Here is a 24,303-nt window from a genome sequence, read left to right as displayed (position 1 = left end):
AAGGAAGCAGATTACTTGTCCTCAGCCACCTTTTTCCTTTTGATTCAGGGCAGGATCCCAGCCCATAGCACAGTATGGCCCTCTGTCATGGCCATAACTCCTCAGTTAAACCTTTTCAGAAGCATTCCCATTGGCACACACTAGGTGCATTTCCATGGTGATTCTAAACTCCATCCAACTGATAATGAACATTGCCCATCACAATAGCCAGGCTTCTTGTGTGTTTTATACAACAAATTGCAACTGGAACAGCAAGCATGTCAATCCTGTAAATATAAATAAAAGTATTGACTTTTTTATCTTATCATCACACATGTATGGATCTAGTAATCCTTCAACTAATACAAGGGCCATTTCTTTAGCATTGTTTGCTCAGGATAGTATGTCTTACCTTTAGAATATGACTAAAATGCAGGTTGTTGGGCTGCAGAAATGGCTCAGTGAGTAAACAGTTTATTGTACAAGCATGAAGTTGTGAGTTCAGATCCCAGTGACCCAAATCTATTGTTGCTTCACATTCTTATAATCCTGGTGCTGGTCAACAGGACAGGGAGATGTGTATGTGGGGGTGGCTGCCTGGGACTGCTGGCTAGCCAGCCTCACAAACAGTGTCAAGCTTCTGGTTCAGTGAGAGACACTGTCTAAGCGGGATATGGTGCTGTGTGACAAGGGGGACTTCAGATGTTCCCCAGCCTCTGCATGCAAGGGTATATGACCCCCCCTTACATATATACATACATCACAGAGAAAGATATGACCCCTCCTTACATACATACACACATATATGCATACAGCACACACACATTACATACATACATACATACATATATTTTACACACACACAGAGATGACTCCCTTACATAGATACATACATGCATACACCACACAGAAATTCCCCACATGCATACATACATATATCACACACACAGAGAGATTCCCCCCTTACATACATACATACACCACACACACACACACACACAGAGATTCCCCTCTTACATACATACATGCATACACTACACAAAGATTCCCCACATACATACATACATGCATGCATACATACATCACACACAGAGAGATGACCCCCTTTACATACATACATTTATGCATACACCACACACATAGAGATTACCCACATACATACATGCATACATGCATGCATACAACATATATATATATATGTATATATATATATATATATAAAGAGAGAGAGAGAGAGAGAGTCCCAAAGAATTGTCAACTGTTTTAATTGTTTTCTTCACTGAGTAAGTTACAGCAGAGTACAAGGTTATATGAACCCACCTTTCAAGCACTTTCCATGAGCAGGAATTGTTTTTCAGGTTACTATAGCTTTTATCACTGTAAACCCCTTATGAAAGACCTAACTGTTGAAGGATGGTACACTGAACACCCTTAACAAGCCTGGTTACATTCACAACAGTGTTCTGCTCGAAGATATACACCTTAGTAAACACCATAAAGCACATATACTTGTTATATTTTCTTCCTCTTATGAAAAATACAATAAAAGAGCCAAGTCATGCATTCTGATTTGTATCTTTTTAAACAAATTTACGTTATTAGGAATAATGCATTCTCTAGGGAAATCAACCAAATGATCTTTTTTTTTTGAACCATCAATTTGTGTAAACCTTTACAAATGTACATTTTGATACATTTACCAAAATGAATGCTAAAGAGGACATGTGAGAAGAAATCACATTGATATTCATTAGAATGAAACAACCGCAAAGTATCAAACACAGAAAAATTCGAGAAGGGCCCATAATTTAACAGAAGAATGCAAATAAGCTTCAAGAGAAAAAAGAAACAATGGAGGCCAAAGCTGTGAAAACATCTTTAAAGCTAAGAAAAGATACCAACCCAGACTCAAGAACAATGTAAAGGACTGTGTGAGGCAGGATTAGCAGCAGGGCCTTCTAAATGACATACTTCAAGACAGCAAAGGCAAAGGAGAACAGGTCTCAGTGGCGACCAGGAAAGGTAAGCAAGTGTGTTTGTAAAATGAAAGCAAAGTTAACACTTGGCATTTCATATGTGTGTATATTATATAGTATGTCTGAGGTTCTTCCTGTTGGTTTGTTGTGAGGATAGGAAACAACTGGAGCTATTCATTCCTCAAGAGAGGAATCTAATACTGGGTTTTAATTTAGACTCTAGGGTACATGGTGCCAGCAAAGAATCAGGGCCTAATTTCTCCATCATTTAGGGTTAGGGTTTCGCATCTTTTGCATCCAGAGGCAGAAGGTAGAGTGGGGCATCAGCTGAGCTTCAAGCACTCCCGAAGAGCCTTCCCGGGAAGCAACACATACCACCTGGATCCCAGTCACATGGTACACTAATAGCATGTGATCTCACCTTTGGTGCACACACACAAGAGAGTGTGTGAAGACTACAACATTTAAGAAAGCAAGCTTCCAAATCTACCAATAATAGAAAAAGAAAGACAACAAGAATTAGCCTGATGGACAGAGAGGTGAGAGGAATGTAGAATGGCAACACATGCCTTTAATCCCAGCCCTCAGGAGGCAGAGATCTCTGTGAGTTTGAGGCCAGTCTGGTCAACATAGTGAGATCCAATCCAGCTAGAGCTACAGTGAGATACTGTCTCATTAACGATGATGACGATGATGATTAAAATAATAATAGCACAATTGCAAACTAATCTGTTTTTTAAACAAAAAATTTATTATGTATACAGTGTTCTGCCTGCATGTATCTCTGCACGCCAAAGAGAGCACCAGATCTCATTATAGATGGTTGTGCATCACCATGTGGTTGCTGGGAATTTAACTCAAGACCTCTGGAAGAGCAGCCAGTGTTCTTAACCTCTGAGCTATCTCTACATCCTACAAACTAATCTGTTAAACATCAGACTATAATGTATTTTAAAAGCATCACAATTAAATCCAGCAATATCATATTTGCAAGAAACTCATGTAAAACATAAGACGTGGAAAAAAAACAGCATAGTAAGAACCTAATAAGATCCAACACTCACATTATTGTCATTTTATAAGTAGATTTTTACCTCCTCTGGCCAAAAAAAAAAAAAGGAAGGAAGAAAGAAAGATAGAGATTTTAACAGAAAACTATCACTTCATCATGTATACATACAGCAATTAAAACAGCTTCAGGAAGTTAGGTGTGCCATCATATTTGTATAAGCCCAGCACATAGAAGCCTAAGGCAGAAGGATCACATATCTAGGCCAGCCCTGTCTACATTGTGAGTTCCAGGCTTGCCTAAACTACAGAGAAACCAAAAGTTCCGGCTATCTATGTATATATCAAATTATAATGAAAACATTAAATGAATAATTGAATCCTTTGGTACTAGGAAGTTCTAAAACATGTTGAAGTAGAGAATATGTAGTGCATCAAATGTTTTGTCTTTACTTGCTTGCTTTCTATTTTGAACACACATTTCATTTACTCTACAGCCCTGGATGGCTAGGGTCCCACTAGATTCTCCAGACTAGCCATGAACTTGCAGGAATCATCCTGTCTCAGTCTTCTGAGTTCTAGGATTACAGGCCTGTGCCACATCTAACTTTAATATCACTTTCATGTACATATTTTCTAAATGTTATGTGTGGTAAGCCACAAAAAGTCTCAATGGGTTTCCAAGAATAGATAGTATATAGACCATGTCCCTTAATTACAAAGCAATTAAAATATCAATAAAATAAAAATGAATTTTAACATCCCATATATTGCTAGAGGATTGTAAATCATCACTAAACAACCTACTAGTCAAAGCAAAAGTTGGAAAGGAAATATACACATCAGTAGGAATGAGCCTGACCCACTACAACGTGGATAAATCTGAAACACTGGACTTTGTAAAAATTAATATAGTTGGTGTCACTATTTTTCAAAAAATACCACACTTGTGCAGTAGACTATAAACTCTTTTTACAAGACACATGAAATGATAAACCTAAGATGGTAAAGAGTGGTAAGAATGGGACAATAAAATCAGCAATGATCTGAAATCAAATGGTAGCATCCCTGGTTTATAGGCAAATTGCATGCACCAAATATAAGTTACATTATCATTCATACATCTTAATTAGTACTAACATGGGATGCACTGTCACCTACATCGTGACCAGGTCAACTACGTATGTATGCTCCTTTACCAACTCATGTCACTGTTTATTTTATTAGCAGTACTGGGGACTGGATCTATCACTAAGTTACCCTCCCAGTGCCCATTCACCATTTAAAAACTCCCCGTTGGTACGGATGTGCTTCCCATTTTCTTCCTATTCACGGACTGGGAAGATAACGGCAAATCCCAGAAGAGTCTAATGAGAAAGGTGGTTCAGATACCAAGGCGTCTAGAACAGTGCTTCTCAACCTTCCTAATGCTACCACCCCTTAATACAGTTCGTTATGCTGTGGTGAAACCCAACTGGCCAACCATAAAAATATTTTGTCACTACTTCATAACTGTAATTTTGTTAGTTGTGAATCATAATGTAAACATCTGATATGCAGGGTATCTGGTATGGGACCCCTAGGAGGAGGCCATGACCCACAGATTGAGAAACGCTATTCTAGAGCATAGTAGATCAGAACAACTATGAAGTCCCTGTGCAGCTTTCCAAATGAAATGCCACCAGTGAGAGAACAGATGTCTTCAGTGCATGCAAGGCAAATAAATAAAAACGACATGCTTCGAAACGTAAAGAAAGATGGCAGATGCTAATGTGGGATGTCGCCACTTCTGATGGCTGGCAACCTGAAACCAATCTTTCCTACGGGAAGTTTTAAAATACGAGCAACATTTTCTAAACAAACATTTTTGGAAAGCATTTTGTTTATAAGAGTAAGAGGGATAATGAAATTGGGAACTGAAGTTTTTATTAGAAAAATTGTATTTGGGGTTTTATTATATACCCTTCCAGTCCAATTGCTACAGTTGGCTTAAGCAATTAACTAATACCAGCCCCAACTTCTCCTGTAGTGGATTTGCTGATGAAAAAGGCAGGAAACAGTTTGTCTCTACTGGGAATATTTTGAAGAAAGGATTTGACGGGGGCTGAGGCAAGGAGGATCTTAAAAAACAATATTTGCTAAACTAAAAACACATAGGCACACATGGGAGTTGTTTTACTTTCAACAAGTTCTGAAAGTAGGAACAAAATCGAGGAGAGTTAAAAGAATAATTTAACACTGATGTTTCGGGAATGTTGAAAGAGACCAGGCATTCAGACCTCATGTTGCTAAATTTGTTCATCTAAAACCTAAAAGGCATTTTCACGATGATGTTGCTGTTCCTCCGTGTTCTGCCTCCTCAGGCAGCTTATTTCCTGCTCAAAGTTATAATTTTGTATTCATAATACCATAATCATTTCCATGGCAACTTCCTGTGACGTCAGAGAGAAAACACTGCTGACTTCTCCCACAGCTCCCATCTCCCAGTTGAGCCTGAATGTTGATTTTATTCTTTCCAAAGTGTACCAGAGATTTACTATTCTTAGTGCTGAGGGTAGGGCCTTGAGCCAAAGCTCTCCATCCATCACCATTGGCGGGAGGGGGGTAGGAGGTGTCAAGAAGCCAGGATCCCAGTCAAAAGTGCAAATGCAATGGACAATCAATCTGGGTTCATGTCTAGGCTCCAGCAGCTGTGAGATACACAGATTCTAACATTCTTGAGGTCTGGTTTAAAAATGCAAAGGCATCCCATAAGGTCATCATGAGAATTAAAGGATACGATATACAACACAGTCATAGCACAGCACGGGACCAATATAAACTCAAGAGCAAACACAGCGAAGGTCCACAGAACTTGGTTAGACCTGAACCCAAAACAACAAGTTGGAATGGACAGCATCTTTGTCTTCACCTTGCAAAGGCTGAGGGACCTACTTTGTGCAACACAGTGTCCTTCATGCTGCAAAGATAGAAACAGTGTGAGTGCCTGGGCTCTAACAATCATTTCTTTACCCAATGCCTCAGCTCAGAGCTTTCTAACCTCGGCAGAGGTCTGGTTTCTGGCATGACATCAACCTCGGTTCTTGCCCTCTCTATTTCTCTTGTGCCCACACACCCAAGCAAATAGAGTACACATTTAGCAACCTTAAACAGTAGGTTTCTGTGTGGACGAGAACTCAAGCCCAGGCTGAGCAATACTATTTCAATGTTCCAACTCATCTGCAGCGCCTTCTAAAGAATAAATTAAAATGAATAAAAGTTCAGTTTCCAGCCTGTTTATAATTATTATTTGGGTTTAAAGCGTAGTCACAATTGTCTGGGCCTCTAAAAGTACAATGGAAATAAATATCTACCTTCAGAAACCAAAGTATCAGTTAATTCCATGCCTGGATAACTGCCTGTTTCTACCAAAAAAAAAAAAAAAAAAAAAAAAAAAAAATAATAATTTCATCTACCAACATCATGAAGCACTTTACAGCAAAAGGGAAGCCTAACCCTTTGGAATTGCTTAGCTATGTTATTGCCATCGGATCTTTAAATATTGCACCTAAAGTAAAGCTCAGGGAATTTACCTTTAGAAGTGCTGGGGTAGTCTTCCATAAAAGGAACCTGAAATATTGACAACTGCACACTTTCTGAGCAAGAAGACAATAAAATAAATAAAAGGAAAATGAAGCACTTTGTATTTGGATAATAATGCATATTTCTCTTGAACTCTTTAGGGAGATGGCTCTTGGGGGGGAAAGGCATGAAATATCTGCTGAATGAATGACTGGTCTCCCCCTCCCTCCCTCCTCTTTCCTTCCCTAAAATGGTTTCACAAAATCTGAGCTAGCCTCAAGCCCACCATGCACCAAGGTTAGTCTTGAATGTCTGATCCCCCTGACTCCATCCCTCAGTAGCTGGAATTACAGGTCTGTGCTACCATTTCCCATTTGTACCATACATGCTACACAAGCATGCTTCATCCCTCCAAGTTTTTCTCAGTTCTGGTGAAGAGACACACTCTTCTAACAGGCTCTTTTCCATGTCCAAGGGACAGCAGAGGCACGTGGCTCCATGAAGTCACATCGGAGAAACATCCTGGGGAAGACCTTGGTACTAAACCAGTAGGGTTTAGAGTCTGAGGCACCAACAAGGTGTGTGACCTGGAATGATGGCTTTTTGCCAAGGAGGAATTAATACTTCTTAGTCCACAGCTCAGTGGTGAAAAGAGGGCCCAGCATACTCTTAGCACACAGGAAGATTCAGAAAATTCCTTTTGCTCTACTCGCTCTTAACTTCCTTCACCCTGACAGGCTTGGAGGCAAAGGGAACATCACCATGGATGGTCAAATGAGCTGGGGAAAGGAAAACAAGCAAACCCCAGGAATTTCAGGAAAGAATTAGCCTCTGCAAGTGTAACACTATATCCCCTAATGCTTCCCCTGGGTTCCCTTACCATAGGCTCAAGAGGCCTTAAGTACTGCAGGGTTCTTTTTTTAATTACTATTTTGTTTAAGTCTTGAGGTGCACATCTTCTTTTAATCAAACTAAATCAACAAAACTTCCAATGTGTATTTCATTAAATTGCATTTTCTGCCAAGGCTTTATCGCCAACAGCCCCTTCCCCCCAATCAAAACAGCATACTTTTATGACCAAATAGCACAAAACCTCTTTCTTCCAGCGACTGTTTCAGTCGCTAAAAGACCGAGGATAAAGTCAAGTGTTTAACCTTGACAATTAAGGCTAGATGCTTCCTCCTCAGGCATCAACTTCCTGTGACACCTGGTGGTAGGAGTCAAGCAAGGAGAGCCTCACCAATCGTTTCTTGTTTTGATCATTTGAACCAACTCTTTTAAATTTAGAAGTTGACTGGCTGACTGAAAAAGAAAAAAAAAAAAAAAAAAACTTTACGAGGGATGGAGTGTCATCCTTCATGTCATTCAACCCACAGAGAACTAAGGCATTGGAGAAATCCTACAATAACATGGACATTACCAGCAAAGGATTACCTGATGTGACAGGGTAAGGCTGGAGACCAGGGAAACGGCTTCATTAAATGCACTATTTACGTTCCCCTAAGTCCAGTGTTTTAAATTTTTGACATTTGTTTTGAAAGCAGAGTCAGATCTCATACACAGTATTCCTTTGGCAAGAGCAATAAAAACTCTAATGCCAGTAAGTCTAGCTTTCGTATGGATGATTTTTGTGTGTCAGGGTATCAGAGGAACTATGAATCAGGTCAAAATTAACACCACATGCATGTCTTCAGAGAAGCAGAAAGGGCCTGTGCGATTTCTATCAGGGAAACTAATTTATAGTTTCGTAATCCCATTGATAAGACAGTAATCAGCCTGGGAAATGCTCCCAAGCCACTGTCTCTCTTCTATTAATAATTGAGTTAGGGAAAACAAGATGAAATCACTGAAAAATGCAGGCCAATTTCCAGGCATGTCAAACAGCCCCAAGCAGGCAGGCAGGGCACTGCCCACGGAGTGTCCTTCTTGGGTTATTTTTAAGACATTTGCTCTCATCAAAGTGTTGACCGACATTCACCTTGTTGGGGAAAATCCTCCATGTATTTTCTTAACCAGACAGTCTGAGTGAGGCTGATAACATTAGCTGATCTAATTCATTTCTGTCTTTCCCTTTGTCAGAATTTACCAACACAGCACACCAATAATGAATGAAAATGTTTAAGAATATTTAAACAGTTGCTTAACGGAGCCCACCATGGTGATGAACACCTTTAATCCCAGCTCTCAGAAGGCAGAAATAGGAGGATTTCGGCAAGTTCAAAGCCAATCGGGTTTATATGATGAGTTCTTGGCCAGTCACAGCTATATAGTAAATCCCTTTCTCAAAACAACAACAAAAAAGAATTTCTTAGCCACATCAGACACACACAAAACACGTGGCCTGCCAAGAAACCAGAGCTGACCGGACTAAATGACATCTGACATCACCTTGGCAGGATGCTCTCTGAAAAAAGAAGCCACAGTCTGTTAGGGACATTTAGGTTTCAGTTATGCTTAGAATTGGGGGCCTTTCACAAGTTGTTCTTTCCTTCACTATACGAATAACATACTCATTTTTGTTTGTTCTGTTGAGACAGTCCTGCTATGTATCTCAGAGTGGCCGAACTCAGAACCTTTGTGCTTCAGCTCTCTGGCTAGCTGAGATTACAAGCATTGCCACCACACCTAAGTCATATTTATCATGGGGGGGGGGCAGTGTCATGGGTAGATGAAGAAGCCAGTCTCAGCTATCATGTCTCAGGAGACATCCACCTTGTTCTTTTGAGACTGTCCCTCACTGGGATTTTAGGTGAGGCTGGCTGCCCAGGGAACCCCCAGGATCTGCCTGTCTCTGCTTCCCCAAGCACACACCACACCAGGCTGTTTACATGGGTTCTTGGAACAAACTCAAGTCTTCAAGCATGCATAGCAAGTGTTTTACCATCTCCCCAGCTCCAGTTCCTATTTCTGAATGGATAATCAGTGATAATGCTGGGAAACTCCCAAGTGCTGTAACATTTATGATGAAAGAAAAACTTCCCCAAATTGAAAGCATCCAAGAACTTGCTAAACAGCAGCCCTGGAGTATCAGCCTTCACCAAAGGATATTGGGAAGGGGTGCATTAAGAGGAAACAACAAAACCTAGGTAATGTTCACTGCTATAAATAAACAGCAGAACTTCCGAACATTGGGAATGTTCTGTGTGCCACATGAACTCCATCTAGAATCCATTGTCTTCATGTTCATCACAATAGACCCTTGCCTCAACCAAGGGTCTGATGATAATGCCCTCAAAGAAATCGCTTTATAGTAACATCCCAGGAAAGCTATATCACAGAGGACCTTGGAAGCATCAATGGTCCAGTCTTTTCAGGATACACAACAGAAGATATTCAAACCAAGAGGGCCACAAGAAGATCACATTCAGTACTTTTAGTTTACCAGTGGGGCATCAAGAACCAGGGAGTTTGGCGACAAAGTGAATAGTTCAGAAGCTGAAGAAGAAATGGATCTGCTAACTTCTAGATAGTATGCCATTCTTGAAACCAAATTCCCTTCATTTTTCAAACAAGTCTCAACAATGCACCAAGACCCTTGAGGATTAGACACCAGCTTCAGAGTCAACAATAGCCTGGAGAGATTCCAGTAGTTTGCAATTCTGTCTGTAATATGTGGTCAGCTCCACAGTGGCCCTCTACATTCTTGACAGGCAACCCTCTAGGCTCTGGCTGCTGTCAGTTTTGCTGGGAAGATAAACCCAATGACAACGTGATAGCTGGGCCAGTTACAGCAATGGCTCTTGGAAGACACTTGGCCAAAAGCTCTCTTTCATCTTAACTCCCAGTCTCCTAGGTCAGAAAGAGCTAAGCCTCAGCAGAGGACAAGAGACTGTTTATACAGGTGCCACTCTCCAGAGGCACACCCCGCCCTCCACAGAGCTGGCCTCACATCAGAGGCCTGGTGAAGCCATAGGGAGCCCTGATCGGGTGGGTGGATCCTGCTCCAAAGATGGGCACCAGGCTTGGGGAAAGAAATTAAAACCAGAGACTTGTCTTGGAATCTTCCAGGCTTTCCTATCTGTAGGTAAGAACCTATACAGGAAGCAGGATGAAGCAGGAAAAAAGGGAAGGAAGGGAGGAAGAGAGAGAGGGAGGGAGGGAGGGAAAAAAGGAAAGAAGGAAGGAAGACATTTAGAAGTGTAAAGACCCAGCCCAGAGTTTCCAATTTAAGACTTTGAATTTTGGGTTTTTGTTTCCATTAAAAAGAAAGCACATTCCTTTGCTAAGAGCCTCTTTCTCTCCCTCCCCCAACTGGCTGACCCTAAGTAACAGCAGTTTCCTTCCAGAGTTTAAATGACCTCTGGCCTTCCACCCACTTTATCTTCTACAGGAATTTCATTCATCCTTTTGTTACCCACTAAACCCCCATTGTGCCCTTGGTTTCCCTTACTTTCACTCATATGCCCAAAAGAAAATCCACATCAGCAAAGGAAACAGTGTTAGGTTGGGGGGGGGGGCAGTAAGCTCATACTATAATTATCCTTTCTTGAAGATAAAACAGGAAAGTATCTTGGAAATACAGAGGCGTGGGTGGGAGGACAGTAGGCCAAATACTTCTGTCCTAATGATTTAGTATAGAACTATCTTCATTTCTAATTGTTAGAAACATAACCTAAAGGGCCAACAATTACAACTGGTCATATTAATTATACCCATTCTATCCTGGCACCCTAAAGGCAAGAGATGGCACCAAACACATATCCTAAAACCCCCTGGGGACTCCTAATCTCTCACCACCTCCTATCTCATTTAGGTCCAGCTCCTAGAAACCTACACACTAGTCAATGAAAGTCCCGCAATTTAAAAAAAAGACCAGAACTCATTCGTAACTATTCAGAAGCCATTACTCATTAATAAAAATGTCCCACTCCCTCCCTCTCTTTCTCTAGCTAACTATCATCTATCACCCGTCATCTATCTTCTATCATCTATCTCTGTCATCTATCTAGTTTCTATCGTCTATCTCTCTAGCATCTATCACCTATCATCTATCATCTGTCTATGTATCTATTGCCTATCTATCCATCTCCCTGTGTGTGCTTATGTGAATGTTCATGGGCATATGAAGGACAGAGGACAGGCCTGGGTGACCTTCCTCAGGCACCCTCATGCTTTCTTTTCCCTCTCAGTCGTTTGGGATTTGCCAGGTAAGCTAAGCTTGCTGGAGAGATCTAAGGATCTGCCAGTTACAACAGCAAACTTTTATTAGGACATCACTGTGGCAGAAAAATAAGAAGGGAATTAAAAATAGAAAGGAATATGGAAAAAGATGAAGAAACATTAAACAGCATAAAAATAAGGGGGTGTATTGTGGGGAAAGGGTGTAGTCTTTTTCCTGGTCAATTCTGGAACAAGGACTTTCATTCAGGATGCCTTTCCTCAGCAGGCATCCTGTTTCCTCTGAGGTCTTGTCAACAACCCCAATTCTCCTCCTGCAACCCCTAGTCTGTATCAGGGATAGCCCAGCCTCATAATCAAAGAGTCACTCATCCACTTTCCCCACTGGAATACACCACATGCAGTGGGAATATCTAGATTGTACAAAAATATCCTCAAGGTAGAATTTAGTCCATGGTGAATCACCAAATATTAACATAAAATTATCAGTTCACACCCTAGTTCCAATGTACTGTGAAGATATACAAGCTCCTTTGCTTATGAGAGGAGACCATAAGAACCATAATAATACAGCATGCTAGAGCTAGAGCAAGTCATGGTACACAGTGAACATGAACTATTTTCCTGCCCACCGCTACCTCTCTGCTATGACAGGTCCCATCTTGCCTTCCGCCCTCCCTGGCATTTCTCTGGTGCGTCTGTATCTCCCCACGTTATCCTCTCAATTCTCTTTCCCTCCCCCTCACCTTTGTTTCCTTTATTTATTTCATTTTCCATTTGTAACATTTGCCATTGTAACTAAACCTTACCTCTTGATTCATGGCAAGACAAAACAGTTTATATGATTGCTCTAGATTTTTTTTTTCAACCTATGACTATGTCTAAAATGATGCAGTACTTGGAATAAGCCCAATTTTCCAAATTACAGTGAAATATCAAAAAGACTGCTATTTAGAAGAGAGGTATCATCTCTTTTAAAACTAAAGCAATTCTGAAGTAGAACTACATTGACTTCATATGAAGTATTTTCTTTTCAAAATAAAATCCATAATTTTACATGAAAGTGTGTGTGTGTGTGTGTGTGTGTGTGTGTGTGTGTGTGCGCGCACGCGCGCGCATATCCTCAAGACTTAAGCTGGTCATGATGAGTAGGATGGAATAGTTAATTGTCAACCCCCCTACACACAATACACACACACAGAACCTATCTGTGACAGACTATCTTGATTATATTCATTGATAAGGAAAGACCATTTTAACTATGAAGGGACAATTCTCTGGACAGGGGTGCCTGGACCCTGTTAAATGGGGGAACCAGACTAAACATTAGTAGTTTATATCCATTGCTCTTGGTTTCCTAGGTATGGATACAAGGTGAGCAGCCACTTCAAGTTCCTGCAGCTTTAACTTCCTCCTCACAATGGACAGTACCTTCAAATGGGAGTCAAATAACACTTCCCCCCTTAAGTAGCCTTTTGTCATGATATTTTATCACTGAACAATGCAAAAATCTAAGGCAGTGCTGTCTGCCAGTCTGCACACTAAACAAACTGATTGCACTAAACAAACTGATCTAAAAAGAACAAGTTGGGTTGGGAAGACAATGCAAAAGAAACCCACCAACAGTTATAGGTTATGTTGGCAAGTTTTATGTCATCTGAAAGGAGGAAACTTCAATTGCGATTTTACTTCCATAAAATCCAGTTGTAGGGCCTTTTCTTAATTAGTGATCAATGGGGGAGGGCCCAGCCCATTGTGGGTGGTGCCATCCCTGGGCTGGTGGTCCTGGGTTCTATAAGGAAGCAGGGTAATCAAGTCACATGATAAGCAAGCCAGTAACCAGCACCCCTCCATGGCTTCTGCATCAGCCCTGCCTCCAGGTTCCTGCTCTGTGTGAGTTCCTTCTCTGACTTCCTTTGATAGTGAACAATGCTGTGGAAGTGTAAGCCAAATAAACCCTTTCCTCCCCAAGTTGCTTTGGTCATAGCATTTCATCATAGCAACAGTCACCCTAACTAAGACACAAGTCCTTGAACCTAAAACCCCATGAAAATTTCCTACTGTCCCAGGACAGTAGGACTCAGTTTTTCAAGCAATTCACCAGAAGAACTAAACCAAACAATATCCAGTTGCCTTCTCAAGGGAGACTTCAGATGAAGGTTTGTCACATCAGCAGAGTGGTGTGACAGTTTAAGAATAAAACTCTTACAATTCAAGTCAAGGTCTTTGCTCTAGAGATGTTTCTCATAATTAAACATCAAGATAAAAATCATGTATACACTCCTGTGGTTTCTAAGTACTCTAAATTCTATCTCGCCTTGTGCCAGGGAAATCTGCCACAGGCCAGACAAACTTGAATCTTGCCGGCCTCATCCAAAGGCCCCATCTTGGTGGAGGCTACTCCTGACTATTTCACACAGAAGGGCCTTTTCAGTGTGATATTGCTACATGTTTTATGCCTTACTAACAAGAATATAACAAAAGCTGGTAATTGACATTCATTCTTAACACTGTAAGATAGTAAAGTTGAGTATTTTGTTCAGCAGGCTCTTTGTGGGTCCTCAATGATGGGGGATGCCTTTGTGTACGTGTTTCTCTTTTTGGTTGATGAAGAAAACACTGTTTGGCCAACAGAGGCAGGAAGATAGGCGGGACTAGGAGTCAAGGAGAATTCTGGGAAAGGCAGGCAGAGACACCATGCAGAGACCAGGAAGATAGGAGGTGCCAGTCATTCTCCCGATAAGGCCATGTAGAAATACATAGCTTAGTAGTTATGGGTTAATAATTAAGACAGGGCTAGCCAATAAGAACCCCTAGTCATCGGACAACAGCTTTATAATTCATATAAGTCTTTGTGTGCTTACTTGGGGCTGAAGCTGCAGTGGAACCTGGTGGGACAAGAAACTCCAGCAACATCTCAATTAAAAAAGAACTAGTTTAGAATTTAAAATCTGCCTCATATGTCGATCCATGACAGACAATCCTCACCATGGGGAGGCAGGACTGGGCTAGCACTAGACCTGACCTGGAGTAAGTGCAAGTGGAGGAAGAACATGCTGGCCTTGGAAGACAGCAGCAGAGAACTGGTCCATCCAAATTGTCACTACCAAAGGTATGTGTTGTTAGAGTTGGGCATGTTGGCACACCCCTATGATTCCAGCACTCAGCAGGAAGGATCAGATGTTCAAGGCCAGCCCTGGCTTCGAGAGAAGGGGGGAGGGGGAACCATGAAAGAAAAAAGGAAGGGTGTGGAGGGACTGGCTTTTATTTTATACTTGTTTTTCATTCCCACATGTGAGAGCGAGCCATACTTTCTAGGTCTAGTTTGTTTATTATATCGTCCTCCAGTTCATCCATTTCCCTGAACATGTCAGGATTTCACTACTCCTATTTCTGGCTGGATGGCGTGTCTGGGATTTCCCATGAGCCTGCTCCCGTGATTAAGAAGTTTTCAGTGTTTTGACACACTTTCCAAAATGCAAGCTAACAATGTCCCATGTAATTGAAATCAAACACTCCAAAACAGAATATTTCCTTACAACGTGGCATTACCCAATCCCAAGGAATGCATCTAGTCTTCTCAAATGTGCAAGCTTGCAAAGCAGCTACTTGGCTGTTTTGTTTGCAGGCTAGTCTCATTCCTCCCAGCCCACCCCAGCGTTGCTGCCAGTTAAATAAAGCATTAAGCAAGGGTAGATTAAGAGGAAATGGGAGCAGGGGTGCTTTCGGTTGGAAATAAAGTTTTAAATGGAAGGGGTATTTTTCACTGAGTCTAAGGAACATATAATAAGGGCAAGAAACGGCTGGTAAAGTTAAGGAAAGTCAATAGCATAAGGCCTAAGACACTGGCTTGTAATTCAAGGGTAATTAAAAGGAGAACTGGGGACAGAAAGCTGGGGTTGAAGGGTGGGGGTTGAGGCTGTGGGGCTCTGGACAGCATTAGGGACTGTCTAAGACAGGAATGTGGAGCTCAGAACGAGCATTTCAGGCTCCACTTGGAGGCATGCACCTTTAATTGCAGCACTCTGAAGGCAGAGGCAGGAGGATCTCTATGAGTTTTAGCTTAGTTCGGTGTAGTGAGTTCTAGGCCAGCCAGAGTTACATGGTAATATCCCATTTCAAAAGAAAAAGAAAAAATGGGGGGGAGATATTTTTTTTTTGAAAGAAGGAAAATATTTTCCAGTATTAGTGATGAAAGTCACTAGGTCTCTTCAATGTCCCTGAACCTCCAAACCATTGCCACATGACCAATTCTCCACACTGAAGTCCTGGCAAAAGCATGAACTCATCATGATTGCTAATGACCTTGGAAAGAACAAAAGCAAACAGAATATAGGTCAGAATTAAGTTCCACAGCCTTACATATGTGTATGTGGGTATAAGATGAGATTTAGATATACACACAAATGCATGTATAATATCTGCCTCCAGAAAGAATCAAAACAGACAGCCTGATATAAACCTACTTTTCCCTGGATAGGGTGAAAGGGTGATTGGATTCAGCCACTCCTACCACCCCAGGAAAGTCTGCAGAACATGTACCTAAAGAGGCAGAAGCACCCACAATCCCAGTCAGCAAAGAAGTGTGTGTGCACTACTTGCTCACCCAGTTTGAGTCATAAAGAACCGTGTCTGCAAAAAGAACAAATAACAAGCTCACTCGCTGTTTACAAGCTGGTTAAAACTCTGAGCTGCATTTGCTCAGGAAATAATACTGGGCTGGACAGATATAGAAATGAGTTCATTAATTAATGGAAAGAAGTTCTGAAACCAAAAAACCATTAAGTAAAAGTAATCTACAAGTAAACTTCCCTTTAGGTGAATAGGTCTTAACTACCCTTTCAAGGTACCAGTGCAATACTGACAAATCATACTTTCAGTCTGGGGGGGTGCATGCCTTTAATCCCAGCACTTGGGAGGCAGAGGCAGGCAGATCTCTGTGAGTTTGAGACCAGCCTAGTCTACAAAGCTAGTTTCAGGACAGGCTCCAAAACTAGAGAAACCCTGTCTCAAAAAATCAGAGAGAGAGAGAGAGAGAGAGAGAGAGAGAGAGAGAGAGAGAGAGAGAGAGAATTCACCCTTTTGACAGACCCAACCCTCCAAAACAGTGGTTTTCCACCTTCCTAATGTTCTGACCCTTTAGTGCAGTTCCTCATGTTGTGATGACCCTGAACCATAAAATAATTTTCGTTGCTACTTCCTAACTGTAATTTTACTACTATTAGGAATCAAAATGTAAATTATCTGATGAGCAGGATATCTGATATACGACCCTCAGCAAAGGGTCATTTGACCCCAAGTGTCTCCAACTCACAGATTGAGAAGCTCTGCTCTAAAACAGCTCTGGGAAAAGCAGCCCAAATCCCTCCAGCCCAGTGACCACCACATCCTCCCAAGAAACCTCCATGTGGCAACTGCTTAATAACCCTTCCTAGCGTGGCTGGGAATTCACGGTAAGTTTAGTTATCCCATTTCTCAACTGGTCAAAACTAGGAGCCCAACAGTAGCACGTGACAATCAGACCTCCACAAAGATCAGAGAAAGAAAGAAACTCTGGTCCTACTGGCCACATTGCAGTATTGAATCTATATATGGCAATCACAACTTGTCAGGAGGGGTTGATTTATGCCGCCTTTGTGGTCCTTGTCCAATCAATACAGAAAATAACAGATCGATTTCAGAAAATATTCAACAAGAATTACCAAAAAATTTTAAAGGGTTCTGGTATTTGACATAGACTCCAGCTAGCTAAATGTATACCCAAGAGAACTCCACTATTGCCTAACCAAGGTCCGAATAAAGGAATTATTAATTTATTTTTGTTTTGCCAACAAAAAGAAACTATTTCAAAGGACTAAAAATTATCTGCTAAGAAAACTCATTTCCTTCCTCCGAAATCTCTAACCAAATATTTGAGGGACGGTGCAGAAGGGGCAGCGCGTGTTTGTTCTTTTCTCTCTAGTGTTTTCCGTTTCCTTCAGGCCTGTTTGCAGGCTGGGGGCCAGCAGACAGCTGCTCTCGTAGCTCAAGAACTGTGTGTGTATTCGTGTGTTCCTGCTGCTAATGCCAGTGCTCTGTGTTCAGAAGGAGGGAACATTTCTTCATTCGCAGCCCCCGTCACTGAGCCATCATCAAAGTCAAATGCTGACTTGTTGCTCTGTATAAAATAACCGTATCCACTCACACATCACACTTTTTACACCTAGGTTCTCTCGCTTTGTCTATCACAGACTGGACTGACACTCTCAGACAGAAAGGTCCTTATCGACAACCACATTCCAGGCAATTAATTCAAACTAGCACGCAGTCGTCTAAATTAGGGGGAAAAAAAAACCAGACGGGGAAAGAAAAAGAGGGGGGGAAAGGGAACTTTGTGTTTCTGCCTCAAAGAAATTACTTCCAATCGGAGTGAATCATCTGCCTCTGGCGGGCCTCTTTTCTCACTGCCTATGTGTAACTCAGCAAAAATTAACTAATGCAGGAAATAGTTTTGTTATCTGTTGCAAGTGATTTAGGCTATTATAGAAGCAAAACTGAAGTTGACATATTTTCCCCTTCTTCACTACTAACTTCATGTAGCTGGAAAAAACTGTCACGTTGCCCGTAGATAGCTGACTCTACACATGAACACGGATGGACTATAAATTTCATTTTAAATACGTGTCATTTTCACTTGTTCTATGATTAAATATTTACATCAGCTTTCCTCAGTCAAAAGTGAATGAGCCAAATGAACTTCATTTGATCCTCTCTCCACAGAATAAAATTTCATTTTCTAATATTCCTGGAGAATGTGTTTTGGCAAGGGTAGGGAGTGGGGCAGGTAGTAGCAGTGGGAAGGCAGGCTTTGTTCCAAGAGCAATTACTGTCTGCTTTTCAGATACTAGAGTAATTCCCAGCACTGGAAGTTTCCCAGTAATTTGGGTACCCATCTGGGTTGTGAGGTCCAATCAGACAGGCTTTCACTCCCATCAAATAGCTGATCTGCAACCTTTCCTTGTCACCGTGGTGTGACACAGAGCTGGAACACAAAACCTGTTAGTATTATGGTGGGTAAAGGGCACTGTAATTTGAAATGAAGTGAAACTGCATTTAGAATCTTCAAGAACAAAGTCACGGGCCAGGGAGATGCCTCAGTCGGTGAAGCCCTTTGTGTGTAAGCCTGGGGACCTGAGTGTGATCTCCAGAGACCACATCTCACAAAGCCAGGCCAGTGCTGGGAATCCCAGGACCCAGGAAGTTGAGATAAACACATCCCTGGGCTCATGGCCAGCCTGCCTAGCTTCAGGCAAAAGGGACATACCCTGGTTCTGAAAACTAGGTGGGGGGCTTATCTCTGGACTAGACACACACACACACACACACACACACACACACACACACACGACTCCCAAACACGCACATGCATCCACACACAAAAGCACAAAGTCTTTGAAAAGGTCTTGATTATTGTTAAAATTACTGAGACTGGAGGTCAGGCATAGGTTAAATTAGCCTTAAAGGCAAGTTTAGCAGAAAACCAGTTCTGGGTCAGTGTAAGTGTTCAGTCTTTGAACACAGTGTGTGAAAGCAGCTGAAACACAAGTTAACGTTAATGGAGAAATGTCTGAAGTAGTTAATCAGAAACGAGGGTGCATGCAGTACCAGGAATGAGACAGCAACATTCCAGGCTCTCCAGCAAGCAAGGGTAATCCTCATAGCACTGCAGAGGGGCCAAGCATGAAACTGGGGGCCAGGCAACCATGATTTTATTCTTTTTGTCATTTTCCTTTGAAGTGGAAGGGTTCCCGATGCGTTCAGCCTCTGACAGCATTTCTAAACACAACTCTGAGAATCATTTGAACATACCAAAAAAGAAAAGAAAAGCATCATCCTTCCAACAAGCTGTGATAGGCAATCCACCCGCTGAGTCCTCGTCCTTTGACATGGATTTGGAAAACGTTGAGACAAAATTTCCACCAAAATCAAGCTTGAAATTGTCCAACTTGGTGGGTTTGATCCTCATCAAAGAAAAAGAATGTATAATTTCATACACAGCATAATCTGTCACACAGACAACAGTTTTGAGGAAAGTTAGAAAACATTCACACTGACTAGCAAGATCTAACCAAATGCATGCGTTAAGCTAGAAGGCTTTCGTGACAGCATTTCCCTGTAGCATGTATGTGTCACAGTCCTTGTGACACAGCATATAATCTACGATTAAAAAGAACATGCTTTATGCCTTGTAACACAAGAATACAGCTGTGCAATCCAAAAATGGCATAACTCCTCACCTTCTAGCCCTGAAAATTTGTCAAGAATTTTAAGATTCATTCTTCATGAAATATCTGAATCCTGCCATTCTAAACGCCTGTTATTATAGGGACCCAAAGTCACTACATGGTACACATAATGAACTGCTAAGCTAAACTATAATCTTCCTACAGAAGCAAGTAAACAGACTGCACTCAAACCATAAAACACTGCCTCTAAAAGTAAGTCTTCTCCTCTTGGCCATCAGAAAAAAAGAAAAGAAAAAACCCACAATCGTTTTCTTTTCCATTGTAGCATTCCCAAGCATGGCTATTTGCTACATGATAACAATATATATTGAACTCATCTGGTTATTTTAAGGTTGACCTGGTGGCAACCCCAAGGCAAAAGGACTCTGCAACAGAGCACTCTCTTGATATTATATTCTGAAATGATATGTCAACAGTTGCTCTGTATACCTTGACAACTTCCTAACAGAAACTTAAGATAACTGAATTTAACTCCAAATTAGCAGCACTGTTAGGTAAATACCATAAAATAATAACAAAGTCTGCTCCTATACAAGTGGAATGGTAACCCGAGGACAAATTTCAACCCGTTTACTGCTTCCCTTGTTAATCTTTCACCTTCTAAAGTACACTTTACAGTTAAAAGTGAGAAAGAAAAAAAAAAGTCTGCATTAACGACTCCCAATTTTGTGACACTTTAACTTTCATGGAACATATTTATTCCTTCCTCCGAGCCACACTTCTAATACTTGAGTTCAGCTGAGAACACACTTCAGAAATGGAGACTTCAGCTGTCTGACGAGGAAGCCGATAAATGCCAACATGAACAAACTCGATGTCCTCAGGCTAATCTGAGGGAGGTGCACTATGGCTTTCTTTCCCAAGGTGAGAGCCTTACAACATTCCAATACCCACTATTTTACCTCCGGCTTCTCAAGTGAAACAGCCCACATTTAAGGCAATGTTCCTGGGTCTACTGGCATGAATATTTACAGGGGGCATTTCATCAAGGAGACCAATTTGACTGACAGGTGATGAAAGTCCACAGAGTGCCAGGACAGGGGTCATGAGCATGACCAGTGAGAAAAACTGTTCTCACCACACAGAATTGCCAGGACGGGGTCACTGAGCATGACCAGTGAGGAAAACTGTTCTCACCACACAGAATTCCAGGACGGGGGTCACTGCGCATGACCAGTGAGGAAGACTGTTCTCACCACACGGAATTGCCAGGACAGGGATCGCTGAGCATGATCATTGAGGAAGACTGTTCTCACCACACAGTATTGCCTGAGCAGGGGTCACTGTGCATGACCAGCGAGGAAGACAGAAATACAAGCGGGAGCCACATTTCCCAACACAGTGCAGTACACAGGAAGTCCCGAGGAGGGGACAAGATGAGAGAAAGCAGCCTGAAGATGTGACAGCTCTGAATGAGGGTTCAAGAACATCAAGGGCCCTCTAAACCAGTGACCAAACACCAGGGCACATGGCAAGAAAGAGCAGTACATGGGGCCACTTTCGCTGTCCACAAACATCTGCTGATGCTCTAGATTCTACACACACACACACAGGAAACAGGACTGGTGGTCACTGCTCTCATGGAACTCTTTCCAGCAGTGTAAAGAAAAGAAAGATCAATGTATAAAATCAGAAGTTAAATAAGAACATAAATGAAACAATGGAAGGATCCAATGAGTGGAGAGAATTCTCTAAGGTGATGGGTCAATATCAATGGGAAGACAACTGGGGTATGAGGGGACAAAGATTTCAGTCAAGTGGGCAGAGTGATCCAAAGAAAGAAAAGGGAGCATATGCAAAGGCCCTGAGGCAGACAGCTTGCTAAGCTCTGAGAACAGCCAGCTGCCAATGAAGCCGACATATCTTTTCAATCAAGGACACCATTAGCACTAGGTGCAGGGCAAAGATAGTGCTTTTTCTATCCTCAAATGCAGGATCCTCCAGAACTCCCGAGTGAGGGATCACATGTGTGTACCTCTGCTCCCAGCCCAATTAAGTTCCCATTTAATATCCTATCCAATAACATCACCTTGAAACGATCAAAGAAACTACCAATGATTTCTGAGCCTTCCTTGTGATGTAGGGAAGGAAGGAATGCCCCCACTGAGAAAGGTCCTATGTACTCAGCATAAATAATAGATAAGAGTTTTGTTTTTGAGTATCAGATAGAAGCCACTGGAGAGCTATGAACTGAGAAAATGGTATAAATTCTATGTTTATAGTACTCTGTTCCAAGTTTTACCCTTACATGTACCCTCTGGCTGGTACAGAGCCACAACCTGTAAGCCCAGCTACTCTGAAGGCTGAGGGGGGAGGACTGCAATTTCACAGTTATCCTAGGCAATTTAGTAATACTCCATTAAAGAGAGGAGAAGGAGGGGGGGAAGAGGAAGTAAAGGGAATTGCATGTTTTACATGAAAACTGGCTATAAGAGGCAAACATACCTACAGGCTAGCCAGACACAGGGCTACTGCAGGAATCCAGGAAAAGCAATGGCAGTAGATGTGGTAGGTAGAGAGACTGGGGATCCTTTGAAAAAAAGTAACATCGAGATTTCCCCTAATGTGACTTCACTGGCTGAAGCAGAGTTTTTAAATCAAAGAGGAGACAGAAATGGAAAGTTGTAACCAGATTCCTGAGGGCCACAGGTATGTACTCTCATGCCACAGTGAACTCAATACCAGTGAAGGGCTCCATGCTTCATACAGAATGACCTGAAAGGCCTGAAAGAGAGGAAAAAAAGAGGGAAACCAGCTGCCACATCCCTGTGGGTAAAGAGAGCAAGGCTCTTCAATGATAACTTCCAAAGGCATGGCAAAAACAGGGGTGCTGGCTGAGTGTGGTGACACACACCTTTAATTCCAGCACTCGGGAGGCAGAGGCAGCTAGATCTCTGAGTCTGAGGCTGGCTACAGAGCGAGTTCCAGGACAATTAGAGCTGTTGCACGGTAACTGTCTCAGAAAAAAAAAAAAAGAGGAGGGGGATTGTGGCTAATGGCTGGGTGACCCTGAGCCTCCATACTGAGCAACAGGGGAAGGACATGCCCAGACCAGAAGCAAAAGTAAACATCACAGGAAGAAGATTTGAGAACCAAGGCCAAGTAACCAGCTTCACACACACACTGGGTATTAAGTGCTGGCCAACCTTCCAGGTAGGAAAGGCAGCTGGCTGAATGAAACTCCTGTTGAAGCCTAAATTAGGACTGTAGGGGAGTGTCAGCAAAGCACTGGCCAGGTGTAGCAACTAACATCACAAGATTAAAATAAGACAGCCAGAAAGGAAACTGAAGAGGGAAAGCCTTGGGTAAAAGGCTGGGGACAGGACGCAGGAGCAAGACAGTTTCAAGAATGGTGGGCGCATAGTCCAGGCTGAGAAGAAAGGCCAGGTTTCCTGACTAAGAGCAGTCTGGCAACCGCTAACAAAGCCTAGTGAAGTGAGTCAGTGGGAGGAAATGCAGATGAGGGCACAGGTTTGCCAGGGCTTGCTTCTGGAAAGAAAGAGGGAGAGGTGAGCAGCTTGAGAAAGCAAGCACAGCTGGCAGAAGGCTGTGTCTGTGTCTAAGAATGAGAGTTACTTATGAATGGGACACATCTGGAGAGAAGAGCCCACTGCAAAGGGAGAGACTAGAATAACAGGATGGCACAGGCTACTAACTAATGGGAAAAGCCAAGAGAAAGCCAGAGACTTCCAAAAGGGCTACGCCTTCCTCTGGCAGACAGGAGAGCAGCCCTCGGTTGCTGCCATGCTGCTCAGAGCCTTCTCTAAAGGAAGCCGAGGCTGAGCTATATGTAGCAGCACGCTTCCAAAATCACTTTTAGGAGAAACAATACTCTGACTAACACCATTATTCTGGTTAAGTGTCGTGACACTGGGACAACCAACTGTTGACTCAGAGTTGTCTCTTTTGTTTCATGTACTCAGCATGAATGAAGGAGGTGGGTGTGTGAGCAACTTTGGAGCGTGAATGAAGAAGAACCTTCCAGACAACACAAATCATACTTTACATGAAAGAGGACAGATACTTTGCTTCTGAAATTAAGTTCAGCTCCCATTGGGCTTGTCTTCTGTAATCACTTGCCATTTACAGTTCAGTTTCAACTCCATAAATCAAAATGATTCTGCTCATCGTGGTAACTACATACATACATATCAAGTGCTTTTCCTGACCACCATAACAAAATCATTCCACAGCAGTGAAAAACAAAATGTGTAAAATGCAATAAATCGGATGCAGCTTGCTATTTTTAAAGGGGAAACTAGGCTATATGAATTTGGTAATGAATGAGATCGTCATAGCCCATGCTAACCTCATCTAACCATGCCCTTATCCCCAAGAGAAGACCACACTAAGAAAGCAAACAGCAGCAGTGTCAC

General features: G+C 42.1%; 1 protein-coding gene across 1 annotated transcript in view; it reads right to left on the bottom strand.

Annotated features, from left to right (window-relative positions):
* The window catches only part of Sh3rf1 (SH3 domain containing ring finger 1), a 155,612-nt gene that overhangs the window by 85,820 nt on the left and 45,489 nt on the right, over nt 1-24,303 (bottom strand). The window lies entirely within an intron of this gene.

Source organism: Phodopus roborovskii, unplaced genomic scaffold, assembly GCF_943737965.1.
Source record: "Phodopus roborovskii unplaced genomic scaffold, PHOROB, whole genome shotgun sequence".
NCBI classification, from domain to species: Eukaryota; Metazoa; Chordata; class Mammalia; order Rodentia; family Cricetidae; genus Phodopus; species Phodopus roborovskii.
This window is presented reverse-complemented; position numbering and strand designations above follow the sequence as displayed.